The sequence below is a fragment of the Notolepis coatsorum genome (genome assembly GCF_963971535.1).
Source record: "Notolepis coatsorum genome assembly, chromosome: 12".
In the NCBI taxonomy this organism is placed as follows: Eukaryota; Metazoa; Chordata; class Actinopteri; order Aulopiformes; family Paralepididae; genus Notolepis; species Notolepis coatsorum.
In genome coordinates, this window is record NC_140176.1 from 45,618,441 (window position 1) to 45,642,404 (window position 23,964).

The 23,964-nt window shown below is 41.9% G+C and overlaps 1 protein-coding gene across 1 annotated transcript in view; it reads left to right on the forward strand.

The window, feature by feature from the left end:
* Positions 1-15,839: 15,839 nt before the first annotated feature.
* dipk2ab (divergent protein kinase domain 2Ab) overlaps positions 15,840-23,964 on the forward strand; it is a 64,521-nt gene continuing 56,396 nt past the window's right edge. The window contains exon 1 of the mRNA XM_084325679.1: positions 15,840-16,263. The gene's annotated coding sequence lies outside the window, so the exon portion shown is untranslated. The remainder of the gene's footprint in view (positions 16,264-23,964) is intronic.

The window sequence follows — 23,964 nt, forward strand, 5'->3', positions numbered from 1 at the left end:
ACTGGATTTTTTTTTATTAAAACCTTTATTTTCATTATTGACAAACATCCATCATGGAAGAAATTCAGATTAAAAATAATAATAATAACTTTATTTGTATAGCACTTTTCATACAGAGGTTGCAGTTCAAAGTGCTTCACAACAGTAAAAAATACAGGCACAAGCGGGCATAAAAAAGATAGACAGGTAGCAAGGTATGGCAAATCACAGTGTTTCACATTAGGATCTAGCATCCCAATAGGCTCTCCGCTTACAGTTTTCAGTAACACAAATAATAAAAATAGTTTAAAATGATTCAGTTTAAAAATAGACAGGTTTCAGATAGTATAGGATGGCCAGAGTTTTTATCCACTACAAAAATTCTGGGCCCTGTCTTATTTACCATTTATATCAATAATATTGTCTCATCTCTGAAAGACTGTCAAGTTCATCTTTATGTGGATGACACTGTTATAATGTATTACAATGTGAACGTTCTTGCCAGTAAATTTCAGCAAAAGATTGGATTTCTGTGCAGCTTACTAATGATTAGCAGAAAAATTATAGTTGAAGCAGTTTTCCAGTCTGTTTTGGATTACGGAGATGTGATTTATAGACTTGCGGCAGCTTCCATTCCTAACCCCTTAGACTCTGTATATCATTCAGCCATCAGATTTATCACCAATAGTAGTTATAATACTCACCATTATGTCCTGTAAAATAGGGTTTGGTGGTCTTCTTTGGCGGAAAGATGAGCCATAATTGGAGATTGTCCAAATTACATTACTTCATTATTGGAACAGACCTCTGGACACTACTGGATGGTATGCACACCAGCACCACCCATTATTATAATTTTTTATATACTTTTATTTAAAAAGAAAATGCAGTGAAAACTTGGGACCAGCTTAGAAACAGACACATCATTGTTTAATACGTAAGGCTGTCTTAAATACTTAGAAGCTTCGTTCGATGGCACAAGCTTCGAACATAAAAAAATAGAAGTTAAAAAAAAATATATATATAGGGGATGGGAAACTGATGGGTGGGGATCGGGCGTTGTGGACAGCGACTCCTACAGGTCGGTTGGTGCGCCTGCACAGTGGAATCAGAAAGTGTCTGGGGAAGCGTGAGCCTCCCACGCGTTACTCCTCGCCACTGAGAGATCGAGCTGCGCAGGTGAAAAGATGCGACTGCTGTTACCTCAAGTACCGGAGGGGACTTGTGCTATGTATGACTTAGTCCACATTGCACATTGCAGCTGGCTCGTGACAGGGGAGGGTTGAATTGGATGATACGAAATTGGGATGGGAGAAAAACATAGAAAAATGGGAGAAAAAGTGGATCAAAAAAAAAAATATATATATATATATATATATATATATATATATATAAATAAAATACTATTTAAAAAATGTTTAAATTTTTTTGGCCTCCAAAATCTTGCGCCTCCATTCCAATGAAACGAAAGTAAGCGGCGCCTTCCCGCCTCCATTCCAATGAAACGAAAGTAAGCTGCGCCTCGACTCCACCTCTCTACAACAAGCACGTGGAGATTATCTGTGTTGAAAACAACAAGGACATGTGCAGCAGACATCTCGACGAAGAAGCGAAGCAATGCCGTTTGTTATTTAAGACTATGTCGGACAGATTTGTGTTCATTGTGCTGCTTTTTTAAAGTGTCCCGACCCATATAAAAATATGTCTTAATAAAACGTGCTTAATTAAGTCGAATTCTGCCTTTGTCACTATCAACTACATATAAATATTTATATAATTGTTTGCTTGATATAATTATGTAATGTCATGTCGTTGGCTGTGAGAGCAGCCCCACTGCACCCAGGCAGGGCAGCCGAGTGAAACCTTGTTGGCTGCGTCACAGTCACGAAAGCCAAGGGGCTACTTAATTAATGAATCCAATCCACTTTATTTATAGAGCACATTTAAAAACAACAAAGTTTACCAAAGTGCTGTACAAGTCCCACAACATAAGATAAAAAAATAAATAAAAGAAAAATGTATTCAAATTTTTTTTCCCGAAGCTTCGAATTAAAACCGAAGCTCGGCCCCGAAGCTTTGATTGCCAAAAAAAGCTTCGAAGGTCAGCCCTACTAATACGTGATTGCTCAGTCCTCTGTTCCACTGTGTGCGTGTGTGCGTGCGTGCGTGCGTGCGTGTGTGCATGCATGCATGTGTTTTCATGTTCAATATTAAACTATTGTGCAACCTTATACACTGGAACTTGTATTTGCTATTTTATTGAAATTATGTTTTTAAATTACAGGAAATTACAGCAAATGGTTTTCATTATTGCAATTATTTTTGCCTCACAACCCCTACAGTAGTTGCGATTCAGAAATCCCTGGATACTAAACACTGACATCACAGTGAGGCTGAATGAACCCTATTGTGAGATTATATAGCAAACACCTGATAAGTGCGTATGGATGGACACACACACACACACACACACACACACACACACACACACACACACACACACACACACACACACACACACACACGCACACACACACACACGTCATCATCTTTAGCTTGCCATAATGAACTGACTCCTTGGAGCTTGAGTATTCCCTTAAAAGCCACCACTGTTGTTTTGATTCGATTTTTGGACACCACTGTCCCGCTACTATTAATATATTTTTGGACACCACTGTCCCCCTACTATTAATATATTTTTGGACACCACTGTCCTGCTACTATTAATATATTTTTGGACACCACTGTCCTGCTACTATTAATATATTTTTGGACACCACTGTCCCGCTACTATTAATATATTTTTGGACACCACTGTCCTGCTACTATTAATATATTTTTGGACACCACTGTCCCCCTACTATTAATATATTTTTGGACACCACTGTACCTGCTACTATTAATATATTTTTGGACACCACTGTCCCGCTACTATTAATATATTTTTGGACACCACTGTCCTGCTACTATTAATATATTTTTGGACACCACTGTACCTGCTACTATTAATATATTTTTGGACACCACTGTCCCCGCTACTATTAATATATTTTTGGACACCACTGTACCTGCTACTGTGAATCTGTTAAGGCTCCCACATAGTCGGGCGTAGGCCTACTGTGAGCCGACCAGACTCTGCGCGGCATGTCCGCAGTCGTTTGAGGTTTCATAGTCGAGCGTACCGCTACCACGTACCAATTTCCTACATTTCTCGTGCCAGTTTACTACATTTCCCACAATCCTCGCGCGCTATTTACACTTTCCGTCACGGCGTCTTCCACCGATATCAAAATAAAGAGTCTCGATTATCTCCGTTTCCAAGATTTCTAAATGAAAAAAAGTCCCAATGTATACGAATTGGAATGTATAACGATTAGCGTCAACGAAATTTTGCGTCATCTACAGTACCTGCCAAAGTTTTACCGGACCAATCCTACCCATAGAACCATGATCCTACCCTACTCTCTCTTGGCACGGAGTGAGTGTTCAGAGTAAAATGCATCGGTGTCACATTTAATGCAGGTCGATGTCACGCAACACGCCGAGCAGCCTTTTGTGTGACACCAAGTGAGCGACGCGGACGTCCACTCGGTTAGAAAATTTGAGCTTCGCGCTTTGAGTACGCTTTGAGTACGCACGGACCTCTGCAGAGTCCGTTCCGTGTACGTTCCGACCGACTATGTGCTCCTGGAGCCTTTACTCAGAAGTTAGGTTGGCCATCTATCACTGCAAATAATGAGCCCCGGAAATGTCAAGTCAAGTTTATTTGTACAGTATAGCCCAATATCACAGCACATGCCTCTCGACAGGCTTCCCAACTTAAGCCCACATCACGATGGAACAGCAGCCCCTGACCATAACCCTCAATGAAGACAGGTGCCAACGGGTGAACAGCGGTAACATGGTCCAACCTCTCACAGGTGATGTATTTTACAGCCGTTGCCCAGTCTCTGGTCTTTGCTGCAGCTATAGGAAAATGAATGAACTATTAATAGATGGCTCCTAGCTTCGTCTGTGGCCCATGCAGCTGTGGTTCATGCAGCTGTGGTCCCGGGAACAAGGCCTTCTAATATACATTTCTCTCTCACTGATACGGCAGGGGATTTAGAATTTGAAGCGGCGGTTTAAGAAAAAGATTGCTAGCCAAAACTAGCTTAGCGTTGCTGATCAGGTCATCCGAGGTCACCAGCGTCAGTGAATTCTTTGCAACATCCAATAATTTAGGAACGTTAACGAAACGTCCAATCCTTTGGTGAAACAGAATGTTCCCGTTAACCAAACATCAAGGACAAAATCACAGATAAACGGGAAAGCAAAAGACTGTTGATTTCTGCTGTAGATAATAAGGATGAGTTCGAATTTCTTTTATTTTCGAATAGTCGTGCCAGTCTCCACATTTGATTTTCATGTCAGAGTCGAAAAATATATATAATTTATTATAATAAAAAAATTTAAGTGAAGCAAACCATTCTTATTTCATAAATTTTTATATTTAGAGGCAGTTTTAATTGATCTAAAAGATGCACATGCTACTGTTTCTGTTTGTTTATTAAAACCGGTTGATAGGACAATGCAATGCTGTTATTATAGGCTACGATGGTGAATGGTGTCATTTTGATTTATTGTCGGTCAGCTGAGCCGATCAACGTTCTGAAGGATTATCTGAAGTGCCTATTTATGTGCAATATCCTTTGAATGATCCCCATTTACATTTACATTTAGTCATTTAGCTGACGCTTTTATCCAAAGCGACTTACAAGTTCTGTACAACAAGTCATCAGGAAGGGCACAACTCTATCAGCTGAGTAACAATGTTCATCAAAGTGTTGAGTGCTACATTGTAGGTTAGTTTATTAGGACAAGTGCATGACAGTAAGGTTACCGGTAGTTAGGGTTAGATTAAATTTTTTTTATTTTTTTTTATTTCAGATAATGGTTGAAGAAGTCCGTCTTTAGTCGACGGCGAAAGATTGGACGGGTTTCGGCTGTCCTAATGGGGGGGGGGGGGGTAGTTCATTCCACCATCCATTCTATTAAAAAGAATAACTGAATTTAACTGAAACTGAACATTTTAACTGAATTTAAACTGAAACAGAAAATGACGACTTTTCGAATATTCGGTCTTAACACTTTCAGCGCCACGCTTAATCCCCATTCTGCGCTGCCTGTGGCCACGCTTAAAAAGATGGTAATTTTCACAGTGTTTCACAATGTTTGCAGAGCTATATTATATTCAAGACGAAAGTCTTTCTCTGGTCTGCATCCCCTTAACAATTGTATGTATTGAGCTGTACTGTACTGTACCCATTCTGCAATCTGTTAATAAACTTTTCAATCAATCAATTCTATATTATAGCTATGGAGACAATACTATGGCTCATTTGACACTATCTCTCGTCCAACATGTAAAAAATAGTTAATTTTTTCATGTATACGTTTGCGTGTTATCCCGTGGTGAATATTGTATAGTTTCAGAGTGACCCGGGCTAATTCCTGGAAGCTGAGTTATGGAGCGCTATGTGCATTTTGCGAAAGTCGTTCGCGTTGCTCGCCTGGACACGATACTATTTCCAAATCAAAGGTATATAATAGGTATTATGTTTCATCATGAAGGCATCAAAGGGGGGGGGGGGGGTCTTTTTGTGATGCTCTGATCGTCAGCAACGGCATACGTTTTGGAGTACGTGACATATGATCGTTGCGATCGATGTAAAATCATTGTAGGATCAAAGTAGGATTGACGTCATATAGTCCTTACCTTTGCTAGGAGGTATTCCAAAATGAATATTCCAATTGTCTGATCGCGATTTCCAGTATTGATGTCCATCGGGTCCCTGACATGAAATGGGACAAACTATGCATCAAGTGTGCTGTGCTGGATGCGTTCCAAGTGGCTCGAATTAAGCATTTCACTTGCCCGGGTCCCATTCTCCGCCCGGACCATATGAAATGTAACACACAGTGTGAAATAAGGTTTCAAAGGGTAGGCGATACTGCCATCTAGCAGGATTCGGCCGACATTGGAATTTCGAGGTCTCAGAATGAGTCCCAATGATACACCGAGGTCCGTGAGACTGTATAGAATATTAAAATCGAATAAAAGAAAAAACGATGAAAACGCGAGATTTCTCTGGTTCTGGTGCTCAACCGCTGGCGAGAACCTGAGAAATGTCGGGTCTGGCGCTGAAAGTGTTAACACATTCGGGGCCATTGGGATGCGTCTAATAAATCTCTAGAGGACCAGCAAATGTAAACAGACTTGGGGCTGTTTGTAGAGCTAAATCTATACTTTATTATTGCTATCTGTCCATTCTCATTGTCAGTTGAGACCATAAACCGTCCCTTCAAAATGGCTTAAAGAAAAAAAATTCATCAATACGTTCTCATTTTATAGCGCCGTGAATATAAGCGTTATACGGCATTTGGTCTAGTATATTTCCTGGAAGGCGAGATAAAGGGCTAATAGCTACTAACGTTATATCCAATGGCATTTCCGTTATACATAAGCTACAGTTAAAACTCAAACTGCATATGATCGGCACGATCCTCAAGCATGTATGCATGAAAGGGGGAGGGGGGGTGGGGGACGTTGTTTCTTATTATTGATTACCAATAACCGTGTTCGTCTAAGTAGCCACATACGCTAATCGCCTGGTTGAGTATCATAGCAAGGCCCGATCAGCATGTAATTTACGTGAAAAAGCGAGATTCCCCGTTATCGATCGCCATCTGGTAGATCGATATGTCCATTGGCCGATGATAAATCCCCTTATTGCATAGTGAAATCCGCAATCCAAAACGGAATCCAAGCTGCAGGCTGCACATCCAGAATCCAGCTAACTGGATTAGAGATGTTCGGATACCATTTTTTCCTTCCCGATCCAATTCCGATACCTAAGCTTTGGGTATCGGCCGATACCGATACTGATCCGATCTGACCAGTGCATACATTAAATTTTTTTTTATAGCTACAGATACTGTTTTATATATACTGTTTTTTAGTAATAACTACAAAGTAATGGTATTTATTCAACATGTGATTGTATAGATTAGTATTAGTATCATTAACTATGCTCAATGAGTTCACCCAAAGGTTGTTGGGACATTGTTTCCGCACGGACGTTATACGCTGTTGCACTTGCTATCCAGTCTGCAGAGGCTCTGGCTAGTAGTAGTGTGTATGTTGTGATTTTCGATGCAAAATAAATATTCAACATTCTCTTTTGAGACTCCGCCTCAGACTCTTATCCTTTGGCACTAAAAGCTAAACATTGTCACCGGTATGGCTGTCCGCAACATGTCATTAATTGCGTGCGAGAGGTCGACCTCCTCATCCATCACCCTCAACATAGGGGCCCCCCAGGGCTGTGTTCTGAGTCCCCTCCTCTACTCCCTGTACACACACGACTGTGTGGCTCAGCGGAGTAGCAATACAATCGTCAAATTTGCTGACGACACAGTGGTGGTGGGCCTGATCTCTGCCAACGACGAGAGGGCCTACCTGGAAGAGGTCAAGGTCCTGGCGGGATGGTGCCAGGAAAACAGCCTCTCCCTGAACGTCAGCAAAACAAAGGAGATGATTGTGGACTTCAGGAGGTCGGGGGTCAAGGACTACAGCCCCCTCAGCATCGACGGGGCACCGGTTGAGAGAGTCAACAGCTTTAAGTACCTCGGAGCCTACATATCCGAGGACTTGACATGGACCACACACATTAACAGTGTTGTGAAGAAGGCACGACAACGCCTCTACTTCCTCAGGCGCCTAAGGAAGTTCCAAGTCAGCCAGAAGATCCTTAAGAACTTCTACTCATGTACAATAGAGAGCATCTTGACCGGCAACATCACCTCCTGGTTTGGGAATAGCACTGCACAAGACCAAAGCAGACTACAAAGAGTGACACGTTCAGCCGAACGCACAATTGGAGGGGGGCTCCCCACCCTCCAGAACATTTACTACAAGCGTTGCAAGGGCAAGGCTAAGAGAATCATTAAAGACTCCAGTCACCCGAACAACTGCCTCTTTGAACTGCTGCCGTCAGGCAAGCGATACAGGAGTCTCAAGGCGAGCACAGAAAGACTCAGAAGAAGCTTCTATCCCCAGGCCATCAGGCTGCTAAACGAACAATGAATGAACACTACACAACAACAACCACCAAACGCACATAGCACACACATCCACACGCACACACTCACTTTAAACAAACACACTGTAGCACCCACTCCACACACTTATAGCACACACCCACTTTAAACAAACACACTGTAGCACCCACTCCCCACACTTTATATTTATGGATGAAGGATTGCACTACAACTCGTACACCTTACTGTAAATTGTACCTAAAATTGTACCTCATCCCATTTCTGCTTTGCACTAGATAGTACTGTACATTAGTACACTGCATAGTATTGTGTATTGTATATTATATGGTAACTCAGAACATTGTACATATGTCTATACCGAACACTGTGACCTCATTTTCTTCTTCTAAATTCATGCTATATTATGTTATTATGTTATTTGATACTATCTTGTCTAGCACAGTCTCTGGAGCGTAACAGTAAGAAGCATTTTGTATGAAAGTATTCTGTACTTCTGTATGACAACTATTAAAGAACTTGAACTTGAACTTGATCAGCGACGACACTTTAGGTTAGCCACGTTAGCGTGAGCTAACGTTAGATGGAAAGACAATGTAACGTTACTGCCAGTAACTTACTGGTGAAAAAGTGATTTACCTTGGAATACTCATTTGCCAACTTGCTGTACTTTGCTTGCAGGTCTGCAGCCATTATTGCTGGATTATGAATAGCCCCAACTTTAGCCAAGGTAACGTTAAAGATAAAACTAGCTTTTCAGCTAGCGCTTCAGCTAATGCTAATAACACCAGCAAGCCCCGCTCTGCCGGGACGATGGCATTTAAGAAAGTATCTGCTGTTAAAATGACAAATGGCATTGACACTTTAATTCACGGTAGATTAAAAACACGTTTGTTTGTTGTTGATAAATGACGTCATATGGGATCGGAGGCTAGACTTTCGGCGTACTCGCCGATACCGATACCAGCATTTTAGGCAGTATCGGAGGCATTTCCGATACTGGTATCGGTATCGGAACAACTCTACTGAAAACTCCATTGAAAGTCAAAAAAAAGAATGCTCCATTCAGCCACAGGGCATACTGCATTATCGCGATAGCGCCCCTAAGAGGATCTGGCCGGTAATGCACTTTCTCAAATTCAAAGAGTAGGGTACTCTGCGACCTTGAATAGGTTATTAAAATGGAATAAAAGCCAAAACAACTTGCCACGGATATATCCGTCCTTCGGTCCTTTAAGCATGGATTCGAAACACGTATATATATCCGTTGTTCGTCCCCAATGTGTTAAGAACAGTACACTATTCGAAAATGATTTTGGTGAGTCATGCACATCCGTAGTAGATAATGACGTGCACGCGTGAAAGGTCTGTACTCTGTAGTGACAGCATCAACAACCAAACGGTTTCACTATCTCACATCTCTCCTATAATAGAGAATAATGACAGTGCACCGAACTCATCCTCAAAGAGGCATCTAATTATGGGAAATCCCACGTGCCAATAAACAATGAGGAAGATGTGCCTTTCACTTTCACAAGACACTGAGTGGAACTCAATCGCATAGAATTCCATCATTCTGTTTCAAGTCATTACTTTTTTCATGGGGGGGTTAGAGAATTGGTTCCAGTGCTTTTATTTGTCTGTGTAAAAAGTTGTGTGATGTTTCTGTTTCACTAAATATTATATAATACATTTTATCGTTTGATGTCTAGTGTCTTTATTTAATTTTTTATTTGCCCCTTACCTTAACCCTTTCACTGCCACACTACCAAATGGTTAACCCTTTCACTGCGACAATACAGAAGGTTAACGCTTTCACTACCACTACAGACGGTTTCTGTAGTGTGGTAGTGAAAGGTTAACTTTCTGTAGTGTGGTAGTGAAAGGTTAACTTTCTGTAGTGTGGTAGTGAAAGGTTAACTTTCTTTAGTGTGGTAGTGAAAGGATTAAGATAAGATAAGATATTCCTTTATTGATCCCCTTGGGGATATTCTGGCAGCATAGCAACATGGGGGAGGGGAGGTACAGGTATCGGCAGGGTAATAGAAGAAAGACATAAATATAAGCAATACAATATAATCTGAATATATATATTTTTTTAAGTATGATTTGTGCAAATAAACTCTCTTTCTCTCTCCCACTCCTGTCCTGTCACTACTGCCACTCTGTCATCGGGGGACAGACTAGGTGGAGAATCCAGAGGAAAACCCTATAGCTGAGAAACTGTAGAGGAGACTGGTCAAAGTTAGGAACACACAGACACAGGGGACACGGGGGACACTATGAATGTGGTCATGGTACAGATAGATATCAAGGAAGAATGGACTGCATTTATACTGTATAGCAGCTTCCATCACATTCACCCATTCACTCACACATTCACACACCGAAGGCAGAGCAACCATGCAAGGTGCCGAATCCGATCTGCTCGCGTCTATGCTTTTACCAACGCGTTCGTGTTTCCGGGTTCCCGTTTTGCGCTCTGATTGGCCACTCACCTACGCTAGTACGCCCCCCTCGCTATGAGCCCGTTCACGCTAGTGGGCTAGTTGCTAAAATATATATCGTTTTATATATAATTGTACCAGCACAGATATTAGGCAGTACACACATTGTCCTGCAATACATGTACAGTGAATGCACAGCAACATTCCCCATATATTTATATCGCTGCTGCGGTCTACAGTGAAATGCAATATTATTATTATTATTATTGTAAAGATTATCATTACAATCGCAGCCGCCTGGAGAGGCAATGTTACAAGTGTACGAGGGTTGTGTGCAAAGAGCACAGCCTCTCAATTTGCACAACGTGCACAAAATAATAATAATTGTAATGATAATCTTTACAATAATAATAATAATAATATTGCATTTCACTGTAGACCGCAGCAGCGATAGAAATATATGGCAAATGTAGCTGTGCATTCACTGTACATGTATTGCAGGACAATGTGTGTACTGCCTAATATCTGTGTTGGTACAATTATATATAAAACGATATATATTTTAGCGACTAGCCCACTAGCGTCCTGCTACGCTCATAGCGAGGGGGGCGTACTAGCGTAGGTCAGTGGCCAATCAGAGCGCAAAACGGGAACCCGGAAACACGAACGCGTTGGTAAAAGCATAGACGCAATTTGCTCATCAGGAGCAGTTAGGGGTGTCTTGCTCACGGACACTTCTACAAGCTGCCAGGAGGAGCCGGAATCGAACCGGGAACCTTCCGATCATAAGCGTAAATTTAGGTGGAGTTGCCGGGGACATGTCCCCCTCAATATTGAGAAGAGTTCAAGTTCAAGTTCCTTTTATTGCCACACGGCCAGGCCGGTGGAATTCAAGCACGGTGCAGGTGGTAGCTGCGACAATACACCACAAAAACATAAAAAGACACATGGAACAGTACAGTACAGAAAACACCACCTAGAACAAATACATGACAGAAACAGTACAGTACGAAAAACTATAGATGTCAGTTCAATGTAACCTAGACCAGAAGAAACATAACAACAGGGGGTAAATTTAGAAGGAGTTGGAGTTAAGCAGTTGTATGGCCTTGGGGAAGAAACTGTTATTGAACCTTACCGTGCGACTACCTAGTGACCTGAACCTCCTACCAGAGGGGAGGTGTTGGAAGAGGTGATGAGCTGGGTGCAGGGGGTCACTAATGATTTTGTGTGCGCTGCCGCGTGTGATGGTGTGATGTTTGTGTATGGAGTCCAGGGTGGGGAGTTTGCAGTTGATGATTTTGGATGCCCTTTTTATGATCCTGTCTAGTCTGTGTAGTGTGTGTTTGGGTGTGTTGCTGTAGCATACAGTGATGGATAATGAAATAATGTTTTGTATTATGGCTGTGTAGAATTGTACCATTAAGTTCTTCCTAACCTTGTATTTCTTGAGTTGTCTCAGATGAAATAGCCTTTGATTGGCTGTTGAGGGCATGTCCCCCTCAATATTGAGAAGAGGATTTGTCTCCCTCAAAAAATACAGCTAATATGAAAGACAACCCCCTCCCCAAAAGAGGTAAAAAAGAAGGGGGTCAAAACATTTATATATCCTTCTTACCGGTAACTATACTGTATATTATTAACCAACAGTTTCAGACACCCCTACAGGACCATACCATCTCAACCTTGCAGACGTGCCTCTCTTAAGGAAATTAAGTGTTTGCCGCTAAAAAATACCAGGAGGACCACCAGACCCCCCCCAATGTTGAAACCATACCTACGCCCTCCCTTCTGATTACCAGACGACCGACCGCTCTACCTCCTGAGCCAGAAGTGACACAACACACTGCAGGAAACAGCCTGATGTGAGATACATTTCCGATGCTGCACCTCAAAGTGCGCCCCCACCCAACCACCTCCAATGTAGTTTTTCCCGCTCAAATGTATACTCTCTTTTTAGACTATTTTTGTATCATAAACAGTACTGTATATTTGTAGATCTGGTATGTCATAAATGTCTAGATGTAACAGAACTGTCTACCACTCTACCTGTATGTCATGTATGTCATGTTATGATGAATTGAAAATGGGGGAACCTGATGTAAACAAGACGAAAGTCTTTCTCTGGTCTGCATCCCCTTAACAATTGTGTGTTTTGAGCTGTACTGTATTGTACCCATTCTGAAATCTGTTAATACAATTTTCAATCAATCAATCAATCAATCAATCAATCTGTCTTCCTCACCACAGCAACCACAGCCATCACGTTTACTGTAGCGACTGAGTCGAGGCTATTTTATCTGCTGTGTAAACAGTGTGTGAAATTCGAAGTCCAGCGTTACCTTGGCTTAAGGGAGAGTGAGACTGTCGAGTATGCCCGGCTTGTCTCAGGGCTGACCTTTCCCACGTGTCTGTAAGAGTGGATGTGTCTGGTGACGTTGACCATCATCTTCAGGCCCACACACCTGTACAGAGACTCTAGCTGTTCAGACCACAGGCATCTCACAATGGCTCCCAAAACCATGCCTGTTGAGGTTCACACAGAATACACTTTTGTATAAATATGTAATAAATAAAAAATTATAAATGTGCTCGCATCAGAAAGTATTGTTCAGAGACATGTCGATTCGATGGATAGAGACAACTGGAGTAACTGCAGGAGCAGGACTGGCGTCTAGTGAGGTAGCAGGAGTGCCTGGCCCTGTGCATCATATCACTGTAAATACATGTGCATTTGATTTGGTGGCTCAAACTAACTCCAGGCAACAATGTTAACCCTGAATCATTCTCTCACAGTTTTATCACCTGAGACCACAAGGCCTTTTGCAGAAATATGCACACAATTCGTCTTCATTATGAAAATGTGAGCCAGTAAGTGTGTTCCGTAGTTCGTTACTTAGGCCTACTCACCACATAAAAGTAAACATACAGTTCCATGAATAAACCTGCATTTACATTGCTTTAGCTTCCATATATTACACAGAATTGTAATAATTATTAACACATTCACTGCGAGTAACTCTTCACTATCCAGTCTGTATTTCTGAGAACACGACAACATGACTAGAATGCGATGAAACTTTCGGAAATAACCGTTTTACATATTATTCCAATTCGGTAGTTTAGCAACATCCGCATCATCACATCCACACACATAAAAGGTGGCTCGCGCACAGCGTCCACCAGATGGCGACAAATACAAAGTAATGCGAGCTGAGCCCCACGTGGAATCTGCTGTGTGTAGAATGTTTTCGCTCATAATAGGCCGACATCAAAACTCAGTTTAGTCCGGACTCCGGATCGATTTGTTTTTAAAGGTTTTCGTGTAGGTCGTCGTTAGCATCCCATGTGGCTCTAATACTTTGCTTGGATTATACTTATAGGCCCTTGTCATTTAGCTAACCAAACTGTTAGAAAACTCTATTCCGGTTGGTATGCGCCAAGATTTTGGGATATCACCAGTCATCATCATCATTATTATTATTATTATTATTATTATTATTATTATTATTATTATTATTATTATTATTATTATTATTATTATTATTATTATTATTATTATTATTATTATTATTATTATTATTATTATTATTATTATTATTATTATTATTATTATTATTATTATTATTATTATTATTATTATTATTATTATCACGTAGTAGCAGCAGCACCAGTGCACCACCAGCAGTAGTATTAGTTGCACTATGAATTGAAAATGGGGGACCCTGATGTAAACAAGACAAACGTCTTTCTCTGGTCTGCATCCCCTTAACAACAATTGTGTGTATTGAGCCGTACTGTATTGTACCCATTCTGCAATCTGTTACTGTAAATAACGTTTTCATTCATTCATTCATTCATTCATAATAGTAGTAGCAGTAGCAGTAGCAGCAGTAGTAATAGTAGTAGCATAACAGTAGCAGTAGTAGCCTAGTAGGAGCCTATTAGTATTACCACCACTACTACTAATATTATTATAATAATTATAGTAGTAGTATTTTCCCATCAAGAAGACAACATAATGTCATTAAGTTGAAACTATCACAACACGAGTCCCTGCATGTGTTCACTGTAGAACAAACTCAAACTCCTGCACAGTAACACTGAGCCACTGTTTACAACGCTGTCACGCATGTGTCACGAGGCGATGTCAGATGTTGTTTTGTGAACTGCCCCTTTAAGACTTTTGAGGGGAAATCGGGCCAATTGCTCTAATTGAATATGTGTTTTTGTGCACAGCCATGACGAGGTTCAATTCCACTTAATGTTATTACACTAATTCGATTTCCAATGCCTACATTTGCGGCCTGCAGGCCCTGTGCCCTGTGACAAGAAGGGAAGCGTGCATTAGCTTATGTTTTACTTCCATTTGATCGCTCAATTTAAAAGAAAATCTCAGTCCATCAGCAGTGAATATTTGGGGGAGGGTTAAACCATGGTACTGGTGTCTGGTGCTACTCCAATAGGCTAATGATATACTTTTTTCTTTTCTTTTTTCAATGTTAATGTCATCTTCGAAAGCACCAGGATCAAACTAGCCGCAGGCTCACAACCCAATTAAATATTCATAGTCAGTTCTCTTTGCAGTCCCCTGGTTTCGCAGATGTTACTATATTTTTGCAGGGCGGCCCCTTCATCATTTGGGATTTTGTCCAATTATGTCAGTGCCACTTCAGATTTTGGCCCAGTTTCATCCTTGAGGGATATGGATGGCCACATGCTTTCACAGTCGCCATCAAGGAAGAGCGCTTTTCTACATCCTCCCGGCGAATGAAACCATATTACTTTGGCGATGTTAGAAAATTAGAACACACTGGACACGTAGGTGTGACATTCTCACATTTGTCTAGTATTCATGTGTTTCTTATATATATATATATATATATATATATATATATATATATATATATATATATATATATATATATATATATATGTATATATATATATATATTTTTTTTTTACATTTTGACTGATGTTTTTTTTCCTGATCTCTTTTGGCTGCAATATTATTATATGAGAATATGAGCAGCATAATCATTGATGCGTTCTAGTCAAATTGTACGCTGCAGGCATGTTTACAATTGCCAAAAGTGATTTATACACTTGGAAAATATGATCTAAACATAATAAATCTGTGTAAAGTTTGCATGTGGGGGGGGGGGGGGGGGGGGCGGTGGGGGCGGTGTTATACAGACCAGACAAATTAGAATGGTCGCTCAGCAACAACCCGATCGTAAACAGACGGTGGGTGTCGCAACGCTCACCACTTGGTGTTGAAAAGAGTCGAAACACAACCCATTGTGGTGGAGAGAGAGCAGAGTGAGCTGTTGTTAGAGAGGGAACCAGACAAGGGGGCAATTCTCTAACGGGGAAAAGGTCTCATGCAAAGCGGACAGATATGGATACCAATGCACAATATAGACGACATTGTCCTTTGTGAAAAGGAATCGGGAAGATCCGGGAGAGCAAGAGTTAAGAGCCGACATCGCAAGTGTTTATATCTCAGCAGCTAGCAGGCGATAGCTGGATCCTACGAGCTGCTGGCAATGGGGAGACTGAGCGAGTTGTCTTGATCATCGGAATCATCGCCGTCCTTTGAACGAAAGCGACTATATTATGTTCGGATATTGTCGCCCGTGATACAAAGTAAAGATACAAAGCTTAACGCAACTTTGAAGAACGATGCCAACTGACTGCTGAGCGTCGGAGGCGAGTGGAGAAAGTCACACTACAGGTTAGTTTGACAGCTCTTTTCTCCCGTCTCATTGAAACTGCCTTTTGAACTGGATTGTATGTTTTCTCTACCGTCGAACGTCCATGCTGTAGTACTAGCAGGGTATTAGGGGTGACTGAAAACATTTAAAATAAAAATCAGTCTTATTTAGGTAAAACGGAAGAATCGTGATTAGGATCAGTAGTAGCCTAAAGGCTGGCGCTGCTCACACCGTTCAGCTACTTCTGATCTAGAATCTGTTGACGATCAGAACGAAGACACGTCTGTTTCCACTGTATTTGTTGATCAAAGGGCTTCACGTTGTGATAATGCGTCTTCTCATGATATTGACGTTGCTGGAATTGGGCTACTAATTTGTGTTATTTATTATATTGAACTCATACCGTTAGAAAAATGTACAGTGTTGTTGTTTGTTTTTTTTAATCCCAGGAGCTTCCTTTTAACCCGTTTACACGTGCTTATCTCATTAGGCATGTGATGTTTGTTCTAAGTATCCTAATTCCAACTGTAGGCACAAGGGGAAATATACTTAGTTACAGCATTATTGTTTGCCTACATAGCTCATTAACTAGGCTATTTGGCAAAATTAATGGCGGATAATGTGCATTCACCCTGTCAATGTGACGGGTCACGGGACTATTGGATGCAGCAACCTGTAGCAAATTACAGGAGAATAACAACTAGTACTGTCTATCAGTATCTGTATGTCATGTATGTTGTGATGAATTAAAAATGGGGGACCCTGATGTAAACAAGACGAAAGTCTTTCTCTGGTCTGCATCCCCTTAACAATTGTATGTATTGAGCTGTACTGTACCCATTCTGCAATCTGTTAATAAAGTTTTCAATCAAGCAACTAGGGTGTTGGGAAGGTCTTCCTTCTCCAGACTCAGAGTCATGACTCATGACTCAACATCTTCTGTTTGTTCAATGAAAAAGTAGCCATGAAACAACTGAGAAATGCCCTCGAAAGTTCTCAAAGACTCAACTATGGAGCTCAACAGGTTTTCCAGTATCTGCTGATTTGAATGTGATTTTGAGATGAGCTTTCGCATTAATCCTCCAGTTTCTGTGGCATCGTCGGTGCAGCAGGCAAGCTGTACGCATCGTGTTCTAATCAGAGACCGTCTTTGAAAGAGTCTATCTGGGCTAATCCACAATCATGGCTACATTGATATTGGTCAGGGCAGGGCAGGGCTGTGCTTGACTCTAGCAATTCTTAAGTCAACTGATGGTCACCTGACTTTGTGGACAAATCAAACGCCTTGGTAATGCAATCATACAGAATGATCTCTTTTAAATCAGGCGCTTACCAGAGATGTGTGCTTATCGTTTTTCTGTAAATTACTCATTCGGCATGGGGGGGGGGGTCTATTAAACTAATCTAAAGTTGTCTACTAGGAGTAAACCGATGACTAATCACCTAAGATGTGTCACCCTAGGAATGTCTATAGCTTTATGATAACTCTGTCTTTATAAACTTCTCACTAGCTCCTTTTTCCAGTTAAAAAGAGATTGGCTCAATCACCCCTTTTATCTTTAGTCCAAAACACAGCCTTGTAGCCATATGTCCAAAGGAAATGCAGTCTTAATGAATAGAATAGGCTGCTAACCTTAATTCTTCAGGAGACATTAAGTGGAGCTTTTTGTACAAGGTTGGCTGACCGGGGAACTATAAAAACAGACTGATGTGCTTCTGGTGGCTGTTTCTCAGCTAGGATAGGAACCGTAACTCCCTGCAGGAGAGAACCTAGGATAGGAACCGTAACTCCCTGCAGGAGAGAACCTAGGATAGGAACCGTAACTCCCTGCAGGAGAGAACCTAGGATAAGAACCTTAACTCCCTGCAGGAGAGAACCTAGAATAAGAACCGTAACTCCCTGCAGGAGAGAACCTAGGATAAGAACCTTAACTCCCTGCAGGAGAGAACCTAGGATAAGAACCTTAACTCCCTACAGGAGAGAACCTAGGATAAGAACCTTAACTCCCTGCAGGAGAGAACCTAGGATAAGAACCTTAACTCCCTGCAGGAGAGAACTTAGAATAAGAACCTTAACTCCCTGCAGGAGAGGACCTATAATAAGAACCTTAACTCCCTGCAGGAGAGGACCTAGAATAAGAACCTTAACTCCCTGCAGGAGAGAACCTAGGATAAGAACCTTAACTCCCTGCAGGAGAGAACCTAGGATAAGAACCTTAACTCCCTGCAGGAGAGGACCTAGAATAAGAACCTTAACTCCCTGCAGGAGAGGACCTAGAATAAGAACCTTAACTCCCTGCAGGAGAGCACCTAGGATAAGAACCTTAACTCCCTGCAGGAGAGAACCTAGGATAAGAACCTTAACTCCCTGCAGGAGAGAACCTAGGATAAGAACCTTAACTCCCTGCAGGAGAGAACCTAGGATAAGAAACGTAACTCCCTGCAGGAGAGAACCTAGGATAAGAACCTTAACTCCCTGCAGGAGAGAACCTAGGATAAGAACCTTAACTCCCTGCAGGAGAGGACCTAGGATAAGAACCTTAACTCCCTGCAGGAGAGAACCTAGGATAAGAAACTTGGCTCCCCGTTTTGCCTTAAATTCTACTGAGGCTCTGTTGGTGTGCAGCCGTAATGATGTTGACGTGGTGTTACACTAAAATAACAATAGTAAATGCTGGTAATCAATTTGATATTATTTCATTATTATCGTAATTCCCATTAACTTGATAAAGAACGCATTCCGAGTTCTGTCGATGAGGGCTGTGTGGCGGCTCGTTAAGAGTCGGTTCATGTGCAGCGGCCTGGCTCCTAATGATTTAGTATTGTTTTTGACAATACTCTCATAGTCATAGCCGCCGTGTAGTACGTGCCATCAATGTCTTTGAGGCGGACCGGCTGAAATTTGCCCAGAAGTGGAAGTAAACAAAAACACAATCGGCAGCAGAATCCAGAACGAGTCATCCAAGTCATCATGTGTGTCCCTCAGAACGACCTGCCGTGCAGTTCGGAGCAAAACGTATAACGTTGATATTCTCATTAAAACGGCTAGCATTTAGATTGGGCAGAGAGATAAATGGAATAATGTTTGTTTGGAGGATGCCACTAATTGGTACTTATAATCTCTGAAGACTCAATTTTCCATTAGGCGTTTGTGTGTTCCCGGTGTTCCTGTCACTCGTAACCATCCATCAACGTCTACACGGTTGCTGTGCTGAGGCACGGCCTCTGTGGATGAATGTTTTTGTGATCAAACATTATTGACTTCCAGTCAATAACCTTGGCAAGTGTAGTTCTTCTGTCAGGCTCGAGCGGCGCGTTGCAATCGGAAAGGGCGGGACAGGGATACCTGGTATCCCCTCTGGCTTTCATTAGGGGGGGGGGGGTTGAGGAAGAGGACCAGAACGCCTGTTGGAACTCCTTCAGAGGCCCTTAAATTGCATTTTATATAGGCCTATACTATATACATATATTATATGTTGAAAGGGAAAACACAGCACTTACGTGGGGCTGCCTTAGTTGGAGTTTAATGAGCAGAGAAAATCCTGAGAGAAACCACTGCACAACCTTGAAACATAAATACTAGAAATCTCAGATGGTTGCCTCATCTCTCACTCCTGCTCTCGTTCGCTTCCTCTCCCTTCATATCGCACATCGTCTCTCCTGTACTCGTCCCCTGGCTTTACCTCGGTATGTCTTAGGCGCGTTGATTGGCATGTTCTCTCTCTCCATATTGCCCTACTCTTTAACCATTCTTTCAGTCATCTTTCCCGTTCTCCCTTCCTCCCCCCCCTTGCCACTCTCCTTCTGGATTACCGAGAGAAATTAATCAAGCGTGTTCACTCCTGGGTTTGACTCTATTATATAATAATGAAGCTTAGCCTCAGGTGCTATGGAGGAAATGGGTTAGCCGGAGAGTAGCCTTGCCCTCACACACCATTATCTGATGTGCCAGTTGTACACAATGAGCCGTGCTGAAGGCTATTCACGAAGGGAAATGTTCTCCTTCTCTATCCCAGATCTGTTGAGTAAAAAAAAAAAAAAAATCTTAAGTACAATTTCTCATTTAGAACGTCATCTTCTTTTGTCTCAACCTTTTGTCATTCTGTTTCAAGCCATCGCGCGGCCTCTCGCTTCGTCTGGTGTCTCGTCTGTCCCAGTAATGAGAGTTTTTTTGTGGCTCTTAGCATCTGCCAAACTTGGAAAGCGCTGAATGCGAGCCTCATCGCCCATGCATGAGGAGTCAGCCACTCCTTTTGATTCGCTCTTCGCCTCAGCCGCTCAGAGCGCTCTGCTCTCTCGCCGCCGCGCTTTCTGCGAGAGTGAGAGCGTGTTCTGAGAAAGTTCCTTCCTCAACCCCACTTTTGGCAGAAGCTCCGTATGATGATGAGAGGTAATTTGGCGCTCAACACCAAACGGGGTCTCCCCCCTTGGCGGTGGTGCGCTAATGCGAGTGGCCCCCTAAACCCCCTACCTCCATCCCTCTATCACTTCCCTCCCTGCCTGCAGGAGAGGTGGGGGAGCCATAGGGGAGGTCTAATTTAAAACACACGTTCCTGTGGGCACACAATGAGGTTGGTCCAAATGAAAACATTGCTTTAGGTTACACTGCAGTTCTATTAGGAGGGGTGGGGGTCGGTGGCACATCTGTATTGAAATGAGACACATCTGGCTTTAATTTGGAGCCAAAGCTCAACCTTTATCCTTGCCAAAGAAATTTGAGTAGACTACTTTACCCTAGAAGCCTATAGCCTAGCTTTGTCTTTGTATAATTGCATGTCCGTATTCCAATTCAATCCAAAACCCCTGAGTGGCTTAACAAAAACGTACAATATGAAATGATAAAACGTACAATATGAAATGATAAAACTGTAGTGTAGACACGACCTCTCAGTAGAATGGGGGAACTATAAAAGGCAAATTGCTGAGAAAAGCCTTCATGTCTTAAATTAGCGTAGCATTCTGCTAATGGTGCAGAATATATTGTTCTCCTTCGGCTGACAGTGGGTTCATAGAAAACTGGAGAGTCGATGTGGTATCACTTCACTCCTCGCACTTAGCAAGACGCTTAATAAACTGATGATGGGGTCTTCCTTTTTAAAGTCCCGGGCATAAGGTTTCACGTTTCAACATTTAATTGTTGTTTATTTAATTTTTTAAAAGCCTTTCAAAATCTTAAATCTTCCATTTTAAAGGAACTTCACCACAAAATGATAATTTGTCAATTACTCACCTCATGATTTCTTGGATTCATGAAGATTTTTCTTTTTCTTCTTGCATGTCTCCATGGTGAATTTAAAAGCTAAACTGTAGAAATACTTGATGATTTGAAGTTGATAGAGATTTGGTTTAACGACAGCAAAACGATATCAAAACATTACAAACTCTCATAACTTGTGCAGTATAAAATCCATGTCTCATTTATCCAGTCGTATGCTCAGTTATTCACAAACGCATACATTTTCGCTAAATCCATGCTAACGAAAACATTTCCGGTTAAGTGCTGCCTTCGAATGGAACGCAAGTATTCCATGTTTATGAGAAGAGTCCATATGACGTTATGAACCACCCACCATTGTGGTATTAATAATGTTGTAAGTGGAAAATCATTAGCCTCAGTGCCTTCAAGATGCATTGCCGAGTTGCCTAGCAACGGTGTGTCCTCATGACTTCAACCCACTTGAAGTCAAATCAAATCAAATTTCAAATTGATTTTGTAAAGCCCTTAAATCACATGGTAATTTGATGTCCCCATGGGCCGGACAAGTCTTCTTTAAACAAGTCAAGAAGAAACATCACAATAAATCAAGAACAAACACCCACCATGAAATGAAATCCCAAATAAATGTTAAATAAATAAATGCAACACTCTCAGAGAAAAACCTAGCAATAGGAAAAAAGCAGAGAAACGTTAGAAGGGCCGTTCAAGGGGGGATCCCCCTACTTGGATGTCGGTGATAATAGTGTTGCTATGGATGATCGATGGGTGGAGAATAAAACAGGCCAATAGTTGGTATGTATGTACATATACGTGTAATAAAACACACATGCAGTAGCAACTGGGGTACATAAGAGAATCTTTGAAAGATTTTAAATAGAGTCAAGAACAACAACAAAAGAAAAAGAATAGGGAAACGAGCGCTAGTATGACAATACGATAAAGGCTAAATGTCAAGGCTCGGAGCTCAAGATATCAGTCATATTCCGTTTGCAAACGTGGGGGGCAGGGGTTAGACAGTTTGCGTGTTTGTGGTGGGCGGACATGGGAGCAATAGATGCATGTAGTAATCATATATGTGAATAGAAGTAGTGAAGTACTTAACCCAGCAATGAACTAGAACAGGCATGGTTTAGACGTTGTAGGTCGGACAGAAGACGGTATGAAGCTGATCCATGACCTCAATGGTGCTCATAACCATTATGGGGTAGAACAGTCACTGCAACCTTGGCCAGTCAAGACCACAAACTCACAAGTTCCATTTGAAGGCAGCATTGAACTGGAGATGTTTTCGTTTCAGTGAAAATCTATGCGTTTGTGGGGAGCATACGACTGGAGAGGATTGATTCAATGAGGATTATACTGCACAAGTTGCGAGAGCTGTTTTGATATAGTTTTGCTTCATCAAGTATTTGTACCATTTCTTTGGGCTCTACATTCACCATGGAGACATACGAGAAGAAGAGGAAATCTTCACGAATCCAAGGCATCAAATACTTTTTTTTGGGTGAAGTGCTCCTTTTTGGCAGTGTCAGTAGAGTGTCACTCCAGCAATTAGTAAAAGGTCATTCACATAATACAGCTGAATTATGACTGAAGCCTTGGAACACTTTTCTCTCGAGCAGAGGAAGAACCTACACGGTCCCTCCCAGCGCCCGTCCGTCAGCCAGCCAGCGCATGTCATTAGCACAGGCAGCGGGCGGTGCAGGGTCTGGCTCGAGGCTTGTTCCAGCCTGCCCTGACTCTCCGCAGCTCTCTCGCCCTGAGACATCAGAGGTGGCTCTCCAGTGTCTTCTTCTCAGACTGGCTCCAGGCTGTGGCCCACCCTCTTAGCCCCTGCCATTCTACCTTCCACCTCCAGATCTCCCCTCCTGATCTCGGGTCTCTTCTTGCTGCCAGATCCACGCGGCAGAGGCCCCCGGTGTCGAACGCTAAACGGCACATGGATGGAGATTGTATCGTGAAGGGGATGTTAAAATTCTTCTGCCGTGCAATCGGCTTCCTCTTTTGACGTTTTGACTTATTGTGTCATTCTCTTCCAATCTCTCTTCTTCCTTTGCCTGCTGAATATTAATGTGAGGCTTTTAGAATTGAGTGAATTCTTCATACTGTATTAAATCTCTGCGTTGTTGATATTATTTTTTTCAACACCGGGTCAGAATGGAAATGACAAAATAAATCGCTTCCTCGTTTGTACGCTGCGCTGTAGGCGGCGTGTCTAAACGATGTCACCTGGCCCTCGCATTCCTCCCGTTATTCCGCTTTCCGCCAAATGCAATTTTAGGGGTCTTGCGAAAGGACAATTCACCACCCTGTACTTTTATTTCTTTGGTTTGTTTGAGATAACTAAAGTTATGGGTTATAGGACCTGTATTAGTTATTTCTACAATACTTGCAGGCCTAAATTGATTTTCAGCAGAGAGATTTAGTCTTTCATTTACATTTAGTAATTTTGCAGATGCTTTTATCCAAAGCCCCTTACAACTTCTGTACAACAAAAGTTAGG